General features: G+C 44.3%; 1 long non-coding RNA gene and 1 pseudogene across 1 annotated transcript; one reads left to right on the top strand and one right to left on the bottom strand.

Annotated features, from left to right (window-relative positions):
• Positions 1-272: 272 nt before the first annotated feature.
• On the bottom strand, positions 273-1961 carry LOC123083537 (uncharacterized). The gene is made up of 3 exons (XR_006439313.1): positions 1732-1961; positions 754-914; positions 273-662 (listed from the first exon to the last, which is right to left on the bottom strand). It is a non-coding gene; the product is annotated as an uncharacterized lncRNA (long non-coding RNA).
• Positions 1962-8338: 6377 nt separating this feature from the next.
• LOC123084498 (putative disease resistance protein RGA1) lies at positions 8339-15534 on the top strand (annotated as a pseudogene).
• The last annotated feature ends 480 nt before the right edge of the window (positions 15535-16014 follow it).

Consider the following 16014-nt stretch of genomic DNA (forward strand, 5'->3'; position numbering starts at 1 on the left):
CCGATGGCTGGGACTCTGTTTAGGCTATTTTCTGGCCTGAAAGTGCTTTGTTGGCCACGATTTAGTCCTGGGAGTGCTCTATTAAGTGTTTTGGCCATTATTTACCAGTGCCCTGTCCAAATTTAGTGAGTGCTCTATTTCTGTATGATGACAAGTATGGCATAACTAAATTTGGACAGCATTTTATTTGTATTTTGGACATCAAAACAATTGATTTTGAGAGGAACAATATCACAAAAATCACATGCACAAACATTGATCACAGCCACAAACATTGATCACAGCCACAAACAGCCACAAATTTTGGACCAAAACAGCATGAATATGACAGCCACAAATAACTAATTGGACAGAAAGCACTGGACTAAATTTGGACAGCAAGAATAACTAAATTTGGACAGCAAGAATAACTACATTTGGACAACATTTCCTTTGTTTTTTGGACATCCACAAACTGATTTTGAGATGAAAGATGGCACAAATCAGGTTAAGCACAAATATCACATCCACAAACATAAGGTGTTATCCGACATATCAGCACTCGCTTGTGGCGGGACAATAAACAGATTTTGCTCCTCATATTCCTCATCATCCTTGTCCTTGTCCTCATCTATGTCCACGTCCTCGTCCTCGTCGTCCTCCTTCTCCTCGTCATCTACCACCTAACACACATGAGCACGCAAATAAACAAACAACACCTATATGGTTATATGGAAATATGGCTACATCAAGCATCAAGTAAAGCAATCATACAATAGTAGATGCATGAGGCAGCTCGGAGCAGGTTGCGGAGCTGGAGGCAGCGCCGAATCTTGCCTAATTAAGTAATTCACGCTCTTCTCCTTTGTCTTCGCCTTCGCATTCTCCTTACCATCACCCTTTCCCTTCTCATTCCCCTTCTCCTTCACCATTATCTACAAAAAACAGCACATAATATCTGCAGTCAGTACATCAATCAAGTGCAAATAATTCATCTTCTTCTTTTTGTAGCATAGAAAATCATCTAGTACTAGTGCAAACAAACATAATTATCTCCTGACCATTATATACAAAAAACAGCACATAATCGCCCTCTCATTCCCCTTCTCCTTCACCATTATCTCCTGACCAAATTATCTACTACTAGTTCAAATAAACATAATTATCTCCTCCCATTAGCTACAAAAAAACAGCACAAAATCCCCCTCTCATTCCCCTTCTCCTTCACCATTATCTCCTGACCAAATCATCTACTACTAGAGAAAATAAACACAATTAGGCTTACTAAATAGTGCCTCTTGACTCATACCACTCGTTGTTATACATACACAAGTATATAACTCCATGGTTAGGCTTACCACTCAAGAGACAACAAGCTGTTCAACTATTCACTCAAGGAATGCGTTCTACCTAATTGTATAAGCGAAGCTACTTGTCACTGACAAAACAGAATGTCTATAGTGTACAAGAGGAAAATTGCTGATTATCATTTTGTAATTTGGGCTTGGGATTATCACATTGTAATAACCTTCCAGTTTCCAGTAACACCAGTATTTCAGTAACAGTCAAAGCTGAAAGCTTGGAAACTTAACTGCTGAATGCACGGGGCCTGCAATCGTTCCGTCCAACAGAAGATTGTTCAGCTCACTAAACTACAACATCTACTCTGTGACTTAGATTGGAGGAAGATACCAATTGGGATTGGGGCTTGGGAGTATGAAAAACATAAGAACAGAGATCTCAGGAGGCTACCTTTTCCTCTTCGTGGCGCTCGGTGAGGAACTAGGGAAGGACGGACCGACGGCGTGCTGGCCTTGCTGCCTCCCTGACGTACATGTGCTCCTCCAGCTCGGACTCGGACGAGATGGCGCCATCGGTGAAGGGAGAGCCGCGGGCAACGGCGCCGTCGCCTGGGTTAGGGTTAGGGATAGAGGAACAGAGGAGGAGGCGCTGGAGGGGCAGAACGCAGAAGGAATCAAGCCAGGGGGGAATGGAACGAGGGGAGGTAGTCGCTCGGCTCGGGGTGGGCCTCGATGGCTTGATCTGTACACTTGATGGGCCTTGCCGCCAGCGGTTCGCTTGGTCGGCCCAGATAAAGACCGGACCGGACCGAAAAAATTTCGGTCTCCTTTTCTGGGCTCGGCCCGGCTAGTTTTTCTGTCGGGCCTAGACCATACGGGCCGGTCCTAAACGGGACACGAGCGGGACGGGAAGCCCGCTCGTGTCGTCCAGGCTGACATATGTACGTGACAAGGTTCAGGGGGGAGTCCGGCACCATATCTTCTAGGTAGTTTGGGTTCGGTTGTTAGCCAGAGTTTATCTCAATACATTGTAATCTTATCTCTACCAAGCTTACTCTCCAAGCTGTAATCTCCTGTAAGCAATCTCAACTGTATGCGCTATCAGGGAGGTGCACCCCTGCCTATAAACACGTACGGCGTCCCCTCGAGTTGAGGTACGATGCTTTCCACCATAGCACATGGTAATCAGAGCCATTCTATTCCACATTGTCTAGATCAAATATACACCAGTGCAATCATGTCGTCCTCCTCTGGCACTTCCCAGCTTGGTATTAGTGGCCTAGTTACAGAGAAGCTATCCCGCACAAATTACATCCTCTAGCGCACGTACATCACGCCACAGCTCAGAGGTGTGGGCGTCTTCAGCTATGTCGACGGCGGTATACTGGAGCCGGCCAGGATACTCTCCACCAAGGACAAGGATGGGAAGGAATCCACCGAGCCAAATCCTCTCGATTCTATCTGGGTGCGGGAGGATCAACAGGTACTTCGGTACCAGTTGAACAATCTCACCAAGGAGGTGCATGTGCAGGTGACTGCGATCACCATGGCGCATGAGCTCTGGGCGGCACTGTTGGGCATGTTTTCCTCGCAGTCGCTTAGCCGCGTCAACAACATCAGAACCTCCTTGGTGAACGCCTAGAAGGGCAACAAGACCGTCACCACCTACTTCGCCGAGATGTGCGGCTTCGCTGATGAGCTCGCTGCCACTGGGAAGCCATTCCAGGATGATGAGCTCATCTCCTACATCCTCCATGGCCTCGACATGGACTACCAACCCCTCCTCTCCGCCCTCGACGCACGCACCACTCCGGTATCCCTTGATGAACTTTTCTCCATGTTAAGAAGTTTTGATAAGAGGGTGGCGCAGTACCAGGGATCGAGCAGATTCAAGTTCTCTGCAAATGTCGCGGCGCCTGGGAGCGGCAGCTACTCTCTTCACCGCGGCCCCCCTCGCTCCAAAGGCAAGCAAGGGAGTGGCGGCAGCAACGGTGGCGCCAATTGCCATAGCGGGCGTCCCATCTCCACGAACAATCAGAGCCGCCGCGACGGGTCCAGCAAGTCTCGTCCCAGTTCTATACAATGCCAGATCTGCGGCAAACTAGGTCATACATCAAAAGATTGTTGGTACCGGTTCGATGAAGATGAAGCCTGCTCTGAAGATGATGAAAAGGTTGCTGCTGGTGCTGATGGTTCATACGGTGTGGATACCAACTGGTATCTTGATAGCGTTGCTACAAATCACCTTACTGGTGAACTAGAGAAGATGACCCTCAAGGAGAAGTATCATGGCCTGGACTAGATTCATACCGCTAGTGGTGTAGGTATGAGGATACGTCACATTGATCATTCAGTTGTTACTACCCTGCATCGTAAAATTCATCTTAGGAAAATTTTGCATGTTCCTAGTGCCAACAAAAATCTTCTATCTGTTCATAGAATTACTCTTGACAACCACGTCTATATTGAGTTTCATCCTTTCTTCTTTTGTATGAAGGATCTAGCCACGAAGAAAACTCTCTATCGAGGTAGATGTGTTCGAGGTCTTTACTCGTTGATTCCGGAGCTTAGAAGATTCAATAAACAAGCTTCTGGTGCTATCAAGATTTCGTCCACACGATGGCACGATCGTTTAGGACATGCTTCATTTTCCTTAGTTGAGTGTTTGCTTAAAAAGAATAAGCTCCCGTTTGTTGGTGAGCGCAATGTTGAGACTATTTGTAATTCTTGCCAAAAGGCAAAGAGTCATCAGTTACCATATCCCATCTCCACTAGTGTTTCTACTCAACTGTTGCAATTAATTTTTTCTGATGTGTGGGGTCATGCCCCCAGCTCTGTTAGTAGACACACATATTACTTCAGTTTCATTGATGATTATAGCAAAAAAATTAGGATCTATCTTTTCAAGAAAAGATCTGATGTGTTTCAAGTTTTGACAAAGCGGCTCTGCTGAGCGCAATCATATGCATATTGTTGAAGTTGGCCTTGCTTTGTTAGATGGTGCCTCCATGCCTCTCAAATTCTAGGATGAAGCTTTCCTCACTGTCGTACACATTATAAACATGCTCCCTAGTCGTGTCATCAACAATGACACTCCCATCGAATAACTCCTCCACACTAAACAGAACTACTCTCTCTCCGTGTCTTCGGTTGTGCGTGTTGGCCCAATCTTCGTCCATACAATAAATGCAAGCTCAAGTTTCGCTCAACACAATGTGTGTTTCTTGGGTATAGTGCTCAGCATAAGGGTGTAAAATGTCTTGATGTTTCCACTAGATGTGTCTACATATCTCGTGATGTCGTATTCTATGAGACAAAATTTCCCTTTGGTGACCTTCATCCCAACGCCGGTGCTATGCTTCGCCAAGAAATCCTTCTCGTGTCACCTCATCTAGTTAGCCATGATCAAGAGGGAACGAATAACGGTACTGATCATATGTTGACTAACCCTCCTAACCATATGCATGAGTCTTGTGATGACACAGGAGCCCACATCAAAGAAAACAGATTGGAAAAAGGTGCAGAAATATGTCAAAACGCGCCATATCACATGTGCCGCAACGAAGGAGGCAAATCTTACTCGGGATCCGCTTTGGAGCAGAGCAAGCGATCTGCCACAGGATCTGTGTCACCAGATTTGGCGACAGATGCAGCATCAGGCACAGCATCAGGCGCGCCAGTCCCCGCCTCTGCGTCGAACACGTGGCCGGCCACGACTGGGAGCGAGGTCTCCACCGGCCCGCGTGAATCATTAGCTGCCACGCGACAGTTTGCTACTAGCCCAGATGGCACGCGCTTCCGGAGCCAACCTGCCGTCTACAAGCGTCGAGGCGCGGCTCGCCGGCAGGCGCGGGACCAAGCACGTGCTCCTGCGGTTCCACAACGCCCACCAGTTGGGATCTTCTGCACCATTAGCCTCTTCTGAGTAGCAACTGCGTGCCACAGAGGATTAAGCCCCGTCCAACCAATGAAAGATCCTGCCGAAGCTGCTGGCGCAAGCGAATCTGTATCAAGATCGGGTGCATTTTTGTCCTCCGATCAGCCCGTGGGATCGTCTGTGGCGCAAGATGATCCTGCCTCACTACCGCGCCATACACAAGTACAAACAGGGGTAACTAAACTTGTCTTACAAACACATAACCAAATATGGTATGATTTGCTCTACAGGTGAACCAGGCGAGCTTAATACCCTTGAGGAAGCTCATGGTGATGAGGAGTGGAGGAAGGCGGTGTATGAAGAATACATGGCATTACAGAAAAATAAGACATGGCATTTGGTTCCTCCACAAAAAGGTAAAAGTCTTATTGACTTCAAGTGGGTCTTTAAGATCAAAAGAAAATCTGATGGAACAATTGATCGCTACAAGGCAAGACTAGTTGCAAAAGGCTTTAAACAACGGTATGCCATAAATTATGAGGACACCTTCAGTCCAGTTGTAAAAGCTGCCACTATCCGCCTTGTTTTGTCTATTACTGTTTCTAGTGGATGGAGCCTTCGACAACTAGACGTACAGAACGCATTTCTTCATGGTGTTCTGGAAGAGGAAGTTGACATGAAACAACCTCTTGGGTTTGAAAACAAACATGCACTCTCTCATGTATGCAGGCTTGATAAAGCATTGTGTGGATTGAAGCAAGCTCCAAGGGCATGGTACACTCGTCTTAGTTAAAAGATGCAAACACTTGGCTTTGTTCCTTCAAAGTATGACACCTCGCTGTTCATTTACAATAAATCCAATACATCCATATTTGTTCTCATATATGTTGATGATATTATTGTCACAAGCGAGGCAATCATAGGACTTTTGAAGGACTTAAGAACTGAATTTGCCCTTAAGGACCTTGGAGATTTGCACTATTTCCTTGGGATTGAAGTAAAGAAGCACAAGGATGGACTTCATCTCTCCCAGGAAAAATATGCAGATGAGTTGGTAAGAAAAGCTGGATTGCAAGGTTGTAAACCTGCACTCACTCCTTTGTCTAGTACAGAAAATTTATCTCTCACAGAAGGAACACTCTTAAGTTCAGAGGACAGTAAAAATACAGAAGTCTTGTAGGTGCACTCCAATATATGACACTCACACGACCTTATATTTCTTTTGCTGTCAACAAAGTGTATCAGTTCCTTTATGCACCAACCACAATTCATTTGACTGGCCTAAACGTTTAGTCGGATATGTGAAAAATACTATGCGCATTGGTCTTAACTTTAGCAGGTCATCTTCCACTCTTGTTAGTGCCTTCTCTGACTCAGATTGGGCAGGATGTTTGGATGATAGATGCTCAACTGGTGGCATTGCAGTATTTTTGGACCCAATCTAATATCATGGTGTGCCAGAAAACAAGCTACAATTTCCAGGTCTAGTACGGAGGCAGAGTACAAGGTGCTGGCCAATGCCACGGTAGAAATCATATGGGTACAATCCATTCTTAAGGAACTTGGTGTGAAAAGTACTCAAGCTCCTTGTCTGTGGTGTGATAATTTGGGTGCCACTTATCTCTCAGAAAATCCAGTTTTTCATGCAAAAACAAAACATATTGAGATAGGTTTTCATTTTATGAGAGAAAGAGTTGCTAATAAACTCTTATAGATTCGGTTCATACATTCCAAGGATCAAATTGCAGATGGGTTTACAAAAGCCTTGCCTACACGAAGCTTTGAAGACTTCAAGCATAATCTCAACTTGGTGAAGTTGTGATTAAGGGAGGGTGTTAAACATCAGATGTATGTATGTGACAAGGTTCAGGGGGAGTCCCATACCATATCTTCCATGTAGTTTGGGTTAGGTTGTTAGCTAGAGTTTATCTCAATAGATTGTAATAATCTTATCTCTACCTAGCTTCCTCTCCAAGCTGTAATCTCCTGTAAACAATCTCAATTGTATGCGCTATCAGGGAGGTGCGCCCCTGACTATAAACACGTACGGCGTCCCCTCGAGTTGAGGTACGACGCTTTCCGCCGTCACACCACACCGGAATTCGTCCTGCTGGTTATGAGATTTCTAGTGTTGATTTGTTCTGGACCAGAGTAAACAGAAAAAGGTTAATTCATATACCAAACCAGATATGATACAGATCAATTACAAGGTCCATGTGCCATGCCTCCCATCATGTACGCCCATAGAACAAGTGACAGATTGAAAACAATGTCTTGCCTATTCCTGAGAACCGTTAGTGACACAGGTGAGAGCAAGTCTTCAGTCTTCGCAGCAGATGCTTCGACATCTCGCTTATTGTCTTTTCGACAAGTTGGAAAATTAAGTCATGATGGTACAGCCAATTGTTTGTATATGCAAGTTGCAGAATTAACTCAAAGCTGGCTTGAATATCGGTATTGCAGTATTTATTGAGTGAAAGGGAAGTGTTGTCGACCTTACAACATTTCCACGCTCTTTCCATCTTTATTATCTTTCACTGCCTTTTTTGTGATCAAAATGTTTCCTACCACAATTATTTGTACTAACTGAACAATTAGATACCATCTACACTGGATGGTCTTAATAAGATTAAATAAACATAGAAAATATAATTCACCGCACTAACACAATGGCAATGCTAAAATGATCTAAAGAAACTGTTGCATATTGGTAAAACAGAGTATTTGAAAGTATATAGAATTAATGAAATTACAGAGATATTCAATAATGATGATGTATGCTTGCAAATAAATAAGGACCACTTGTAGGTACATGTATCAGTCAATGTACAGCTCTTGGACTCCTTGATCCTATCTCCATTTGCTTCCAACCTCTCTCCAGCAACCACACAACTCCATAGCAGCCTTGGCTAGCGAGACACCTACACAGGGGCGGCGAAGGAACGAGCAGTAGTACGCTGCTCTATCAACAATCTGTACAAGATCAATTTTTGACGTTGTTGAGGTGAATTCTCTGCTCAATCCTTGGCCTAGTTTTGCTCTTCTTCGATTGTTCATGTTCTGTTTTTTTAGCTGTACAGTAGGCCAAAACCCCACTGAAATTTTTATGTATGTACCAAAAAGTATGTACAAGAGGGCTATAAACTTGTTATACAAGCTAAGTCATTGTGGAAATACAAAGTAGGAGGATTACAAGGTTGTTCATCTTCTGTCAGTGCTTAACCTCTATTCTATACTGTGCTGCAGTTTTTTATTCCTCTGACCAGCAAGATCATGGCCGAGTCCTTGCTTCTGCCTCTAGTACGCGGCGTCGCTGGCAAGGCTGTAGACGCACTGGTCGAGACCGTAACCCGCATGTGTGGCCTCGACGACGACCGCCGAATGCTGGAGCGCCATACGCTAGCCGCTGAGTGCAAGCTGGCGAACGCCGAGGAGAGGAGTGAGACAAACGAGTATGTCAAGAGATGGATGAAGGAGCTCAAGTTTGTCACTTACAAGGCCGACGACGTGCTTGACGACTTCTGGTATGAGGCGCTGCACCGCCAATATAAGATTGGCAAGTCCACTACCCGCAAGGTACTCGGATACATCACGCGCCACAGCCTGTTGCTCTTTCATTTTGAAATGAGCAGGAAACTCAAGAATGTCCTCGAGAAGATTAATAAGTTGGTTGAGGAGATGAACAAGTTTGGATTGGAGAACTCTGTCCATAGGGAGAAGTAGCAAGATCCTTGCCGGCAGACACACTCAAAACTGGATGACAGTACCATAATCTTTGGAAGAGATGATGATAAGATGGTGGTGGTGAAGCAACTGCTGGACCAGCAAGATCGGCAGAAGGTGCAGGTGTTGCCCATCTTTGGGATGGGTGGTCTTGGCAAGACCACTCTAGCTAAGATGGTGTATAATGACCAAGGGGTCCAGCAACATTTCGAGATGAAGATGTGGCACTGTGTGTCCGACACCTTTGATGTTATTTCTCTTTTGGAATCCATCATTGAATTGGATGTAAGTGGAAGATGTGACATGCCTGACATGATTGAGCTGTTGCAAAAGAAACTTGATCAAGTCATTGGCCAAAAAAGGTTTATGCTCGTTCTTGATGATGTGTGGAACGAAGATGAGAGGAAGTGGAAGGATGTGCTGAAGCCTCTTTTGTGTTCTGTTGGTGGACTGGGAAGTGTTATATTGGTTACATGTCAAACCAAGCAAGTGTCCTCGATAATGTGCACGGTCAAGCCCCATGAGTTAACATTTTTGAGTCAACAAGACTCATGGGAATTGTTTTCGAACAGAGCATTTAGCAATGGTGTAGATGAGCAACCAGAGTTGATCACCATTGGAAGGCGTATTGTGAATAAATGTGGGGGGTTGCCTCTTGCTCTCAAGACAATGGGTGGATTGATGAGTACAAAGCAAAAAGTACAGGAGTGGAAGGCCATCGAAGAAAGTAACATTGGAGAGAATGATGGAGGCAAATATGAGGTCATGCCCATACTGAAGTTAAGCTACAAATACCTATCATCTGAAATGAAGCAATGTTTTGCATTCTGTGCAGTCTTTCCCAAGGATTATGAGATGGAGAAGGATAGGTTGACCCAACTATGGATGGCAAATGGTTTTATTCAGGAAGAGGGGATAATGGATTTAGTACAGAAAGGAGAATTCATTTTTGATGAGTTGGTTTGGAGGTCCTTCCTCCAAGATAAGAAAGTGGTGGTCAAATCTGCTAACTATCTTGGTTACACAAAATATGTGTCAATTGTATGTAAAATGCATGACCTAATGCATGATATAGCAAAAAATGTCACGGATGAGTGTGCAAGTAGAGAAGAATTGTCTCAGCAGAAAGCATTGTTAAAAGGTGTTTGTCACATGAAAACATCAAAGGCTGAATTCGAGCAAATCAGTGGGTTATGCAAAGGCAGAAAACTCCGCACTTTGTTAGCTCCTTCAGAATCATGGAAGGATTATAATTATAACTTCTCGAGCAAATCACACAAGGATATTAAGGAGTTGCAACAGGTATTGACATCACTAAGAGCATTGAATTGCTCCCCTTCTCCAATTGTCATTCGCAAGGCCATAAATGGAAAACATTTACGGTATCTTGACCTCTCTGGGTCTGACATTGTTAGGTTGCTAGATTCAATATGTATGTTGTATAACCTGCAAACACTGAGGCTCATAGATTGTCAGAAGTTGCAGCAGTTAGCAGAAAACATGGCAAGATTGAGAAAGCTCACCCATCTTTATTTTTCTGGTTGTGGTAGTCTTAGAAGTATGTCCCCAAAGTTTGGTCTATTGAACAACCTTCACATATTAACAACATTTGTTGTGGGTAATGGAGATGGCCTTGGGATAGATCAGCTCAAAGATTTGCAACACCTTACCAATAGGTTGGAACTGCTAAATTTGAGCAAGATAAAGAGTGTCGAGAATCCAAAAGAATCCAACATCAATCCGAAGAAAAATCTAAGTGAGTTGTTGTTCTCTTGGGACCAAGGAATAGATGATGAGCCTAGAGATGTGGAAGTGCTTCAGTGTTTAGAACCTCATAGTAATATCCAAAAACTGGAGATACATGGATATGATGGCCCAGAAATATCACAATGGATGAGAAACCCTCAGATGTTTAGTTCTTTGAAAGAACTTGAAATGTACAACTGCCCACAATGCAAGAGCATCCCTGTAATATGGCTCTTGGTCGCTCTAGAGATTGTGTCCTTACTTAAGATGGATAACCTCACAACATTGTGTAGTAACTTTGATGCGGAAGGTGGAGGATGAGCCTCAGATGTTTAGCTGTTTGAAAGAACTTGAAATGTACGACTGCCCAAGATGCAAGAGTATACCAATAGTATGGCATTCGGAATCCCTGGAGATTGTGTCCTTACAGAAGATGGATAACCTCGTAGCGTTGTGTAGTAACTTTGATGTGGAAGGTGGAGGATGCATTACCCCTCTACAAATTTTCCCAAGGTTGAAGAAGATGAGCTTGATTAACTTAACAAACCTGGAGACATCGATAGAAAATAGTGTGGGAGAGCCTTGTGATAACCTGGTAACATTCATAGTGCTTGAAGAGCTAGAGATCAGATATTGCCTGAAGCTTGCAAGCATTCCAGTGATCCCCGTTGTCAGCAAGTTGACAATAGATAGAGTTCATAGTACTACAATCACTTCAACTTTTATGGGCATTAGTTTGGGCTCTTGTCCATTTGTCGCCAAATTATTAATTCTTGGGTCTCCAGGAGACATACCCATGTTGCCTCTGGACGCCCAGCAAAGCCAAAGTCAAAGACCTCTTGAAAAACTTATGTGTGTGACTCTCGAAGGGCCCAATAGCTTGATTGGAAGCTCCGGATTGTCCAGATTACAACTTGTGGTCTGGAAAAGATTTTCGTTCGTGTAAAATCTAACGATTAGCGATTGCAACAATCTTGTCCGCTGGCCAACAGAGGAGCTCCGGTGCTTGGATCGCCTCTGCTATCTGTGTATCAAAAATTTTAACAACTTGGAGGGGAACAGTTCACCGTCTGAGGAGAAAACCCTTCATCTATCCCTGGAGCACTTGACGATTTCATATTGCAGCAATGTGGTAGCACTACCTTCAAACCTAGGAAGTCTGGCCAAGCTGACGACTCTCTTTTTGTTTGACTGCAATGGCCTGAAAGCGCTGCCTGATGGGTTGTGTGGCCTCACTTCTCGTAGGGAATTGAAGATTTGGTATTGTCGAGCTATAACTAGTGGAAAAAGGGTCAAATGTGAAGCACATTAGTGCCGGTTTGATTTTGAGCTGGCACTAATGTGTCCATTAGTGCCGGTTCCAATGGCTAGCCATCCGCTCTCATTAGTATCGGTTTGTGGCGAACCTTTAGCACCGGTTCGTGCCACAAACCGGTACTAAATTGAGTAGTGGTAGGATGCTGTCAGTCTGGGGCCCCTCCAGTACCTTTAGTACCGGTTTGTGTTACGAACCGGTACTAAAGGTCATCCTACATAAACCCTTCGCCCACCCGAGCTCGCTCTGTTCTTCCCCTTTCCCCTCTCCTCCTCTGTTCTTCCCCTCTTCCTCGAGCTCATCACACATTTTGCCCAAAATTTGTCAAGATTTGAGTCTAGTTTCATGCCCCACTATAATGTTTGGACCAAGCACAGAGAAAGAGGGGTTATGATGGAAGACAATGAAGAAGAAGAGGACGACGACAACTATCCTGGCCATGGGTTCCCTGAATATGATGATACTATAATGGGGGAAGAAGCTGAGCCGGCAATGCAGAAAGAAGTTCAGATGAGCCCGCTGATGATCTAGGTCGGGCCATTGCCGATGCAAAGAGAAACTGCGCAAGTGATTTGGAGAAGAAGAAGTTACAGCGCATGTTAGAGGATAACAAGAAATTGTTGTACCCGAATTGCGAAGCTGACAAAAAAAAGTTGGGCACCACATTGGAATTGCTGCAATGGAAGGCATAGAATGGTGTATCTGACAAGGGATTTGGAAAGTTGCTGGTAATGATAAAGAATATGCTTCCAAAGGACAACGAATAGCCCGAGAGTACGTATGAAGCAAAGAAGGCTGTCTGCCCTCTAGGGTTAGAGGTGCAGAAGATACATGCATGCCCTAATGACTGCATCCTCTACCGCGGTGAGTACGAGGATTTGAATGCTTGCCTGGTATGTAGTGCATTCGCGATGACCCTGGTGATGTCGAGGGTGAGCGCCCCAGGAAGAAGATTCCTGCCAAGGTGATATGGTATGCTCCTATAATACCATGGTTGAAACGTTTGTTCCAAAACAAAGAGCATGCGAAGGCGATGCGATCGCATGGAGAAGACCGTAAGAAAGACGAAAAGTTGAGAGTACCCGCTGACAGGTCGCAGTGGAGAAAAATCGAGAGAAAGTACAAGGAGGAGTTTACAGGTGACCCAAGGAACGTATGGTTTGGTCTAAGCGCAGATGGCATTAATCCTTTTGGGGAGCAGAGCAGCAAGCATAGCACGTGGCCTATGACTCTATGTTTGTATAACCTTCCTCCTTGGTTGTGCATGAAGCGGAAGTTCAATATGATGCCAGTGCTCATCCAAGGCCCTAAGCAACCCGGTAACGACATTGATGTGTACCTAAGGCCATTAGTTGAAGAACTATTACAGCTATGGAATGGAAAAGGTGTACGTGCGTGGGATGAGCACAAACAGGAAGAATTTGACCTAAAGGCGTTGCTGTTCGTGATCATCAGTGATTGGCCTGCTCTCAGTAACCTTTCAGGACAGACAATCAAGGGATACCGCGGATGCACGCACTGTTTGGATGATACCGACAGTATATATTTGGATAGTTGTAGGAAGAATGTGTACCTGGGACATCATCGATTTCTTCCTAGCAGGCATCCTATAAGAAAGAAAGGCAAGCATTTCAAAGGTGAGGCGGATCACCGGACGAAGCCTCGCCACCGTACTGGTGCTGATGTACATGATAAGGTCAAGGATTTGAAGGTAATCTTTGGAAAGGGTCCTAGCGGACAACCTATTCCGAAGGATGCTGGCGGACGCGCACCCATGTGGAAGAAGAAATCTATATTTTGGGACCTGCCACATTGGAAAGACCTAGAGGTCCGCTCCGCAATCGACGTGATGCACGTGACGAAGAATCTTTGCGTGACCCTGCTTGGCTTCTTAGGCGTGTATGGGAAGACAAAAGATACACCAGAGGCATGGGAGCACCAGCAACGTATGCACGGAAAAGACGACATACATCAGGGTCAGGCCAGCTACGCTCTTACCAAAGAAGAGAAGGAAATCTTCTTTGAATGCCTGCTCAGTATGAAGGTACCGCCTGGCTTCTCGTCGAATATAAAGGGAATAATAAATATGGAAGAGAAAAAGTTCCAGAACCTAAAGTCTCATGACTGCCACGTGATTATGACGCATCTGCTTCCGGTTGCATTGAGGGGGCTTCTATCGGAAAATGTTAGATTAGCCATTGTGAAGCTATGTGCATTCCTCAATGCAATCTCTCAGAAGGTAATCGATCCAGAAATCATACCAAGGTTACAGAATGATTTGGTGCAATGTCTTGTCAGTTTCGAGTTGGTGTTCCCACCATCCTTCTTCAACATCATGATGCACGTCCTAGTTCACCTTTGCAAAGAGATTAATATTTTGGGTCCTGTATTTCTACACAATATGTTCCCCTTTGAGAGGTTCATGGGAGTCTTGAAGAAATATGTTCATAACCGTGCTAGGCCAGAAGGAATCATCAAGAAGGACCATGAAAATGAGGAGGTCATTGAGTTTTGTATGGAATCTATTCCCGACCTTAAGCCGACTGGTGTTCCTGAATCGCGGCATAAGGGTAGACTGGATGGAAAAGGCACACTAGGAGGGGATCAAATAATATGTATGGACATGCATTCTCTCACTGAAGCACACTACACAGTTCTACAGAATTCCGCCTTGGTGGCTCCGTATATGGAGGAACATCAGAATTTTCTACACTCGAAACACCTGTAGCAGTCTGACGACTGGATTACACATGAACAAATGAGGACTTTTGCCGGTTGGTTGCAGAAACGTGCTATGCATGATGGCGATATTGAAGATGACCTATACTCGCTGTCCCAGTTACCATCTTCGAATATGATGACTTTCAAAGGGTACGAGATAAATGGGAATACATTTTACACGATCCCCCAAGATAAGAAGAGCACCAACTGTGAATGATATGCACATGGGTTTTCTGCTTGAAATGGATTCCGTTGGCAAATTGCATGCTGAGATTACAAGATTTATGGTTTGCAATTTTGTTTATGATGCTAGTTCTAGTGTTCTGAAACTTGGGAAAGGTTTTTGGGAACATGCCCATTTGAAAAAAACTATTTTAGGCCTCTGGGGGCAAAACTCTGGAGCACAATGGAGATTTTGAAATAAGAAAACACAAAGATGTCTTAAACTATGTAATTATTGCAAGTGTCAGTGAACTAGTTGATATGAGTATGAGCACCCTTTGGAATAAAGAAACAAGCAAGAAAACATCTGATGATGATTTTCCTATCTATTTCATGATTGCTATACTGAAAATATTTCTAGCTTGTTTCAGACATGAGAAGGTAGATTCAAGTTTTTTGCAAGATCTTAACGAGTCCGAAATAAAGAATTTGGATCGGTGTGGTTTTTTTTGCTACATATCTTGTTATGTCTATAGACAAATTCAAACAGAAGAAGCTTAAGAATTGTGTGGATGTCTTCACATTCTGAATGTAAGTTCGAAAGTTATGTATTTGTTGATTTACTAGCAATAACTTGTTTGTGGCTTATTTATACTTATATATTTGCATGCAGCTTATATGTGGGGACTACATGGAAAATTATGACCTAGAACCACCACTAGTTGGTATTCCAAGGGCTAAGTATGTCAGGGATGTACATCTAAATCGTGTGGCTAATGCGTTGCCATTTATTAGCCTATTATAACCTACCACCGTAATCTTTGGCGGTAGGATCTCTGCACCACTACACACTGTATACCCGTATGCGTAATGCACTGGGCTGCTGCACATGTGTGTATGTCTCTCCATAGCATAGCATGGCATGCAAATGAGCTATAACTAGCTATCTACGCATCAACATGCAGCCCTAAAGCTAGCTACCTATCGCATCAACATGCAGCCTAGCTAGTAGACGAGCCAGCTACCTACACATCACATGCAGCCGAGCTAACTAGCTACCTACGCATCACATGCAGCCGAGCTAGCTAGCTACTAGCATCAACACGACTGCATGCAGCCAAGTTACAGTATGCTAACTTACACTAGCACACTCCACCCTATCGCCGAGTACAATGGCCATAGAGTATAAC

The sequence above is a fragment of the Triticum aestivum genome, chromosome 4A (assembly GCF_018294505.1).
Source record: "Triticum aestivum cultivar Chinese Spring chromosome 4A, IWGSC CS RefSeq v2.1, whole genome shotgun sequence".
In the NCBI taxonomy this organism is placed as follows: Eukaryota; Viridiplantae; Streptophyta; class Magnoliopsida; order Poales; family Poaceae; genus Triticum; species Triticum aestivum.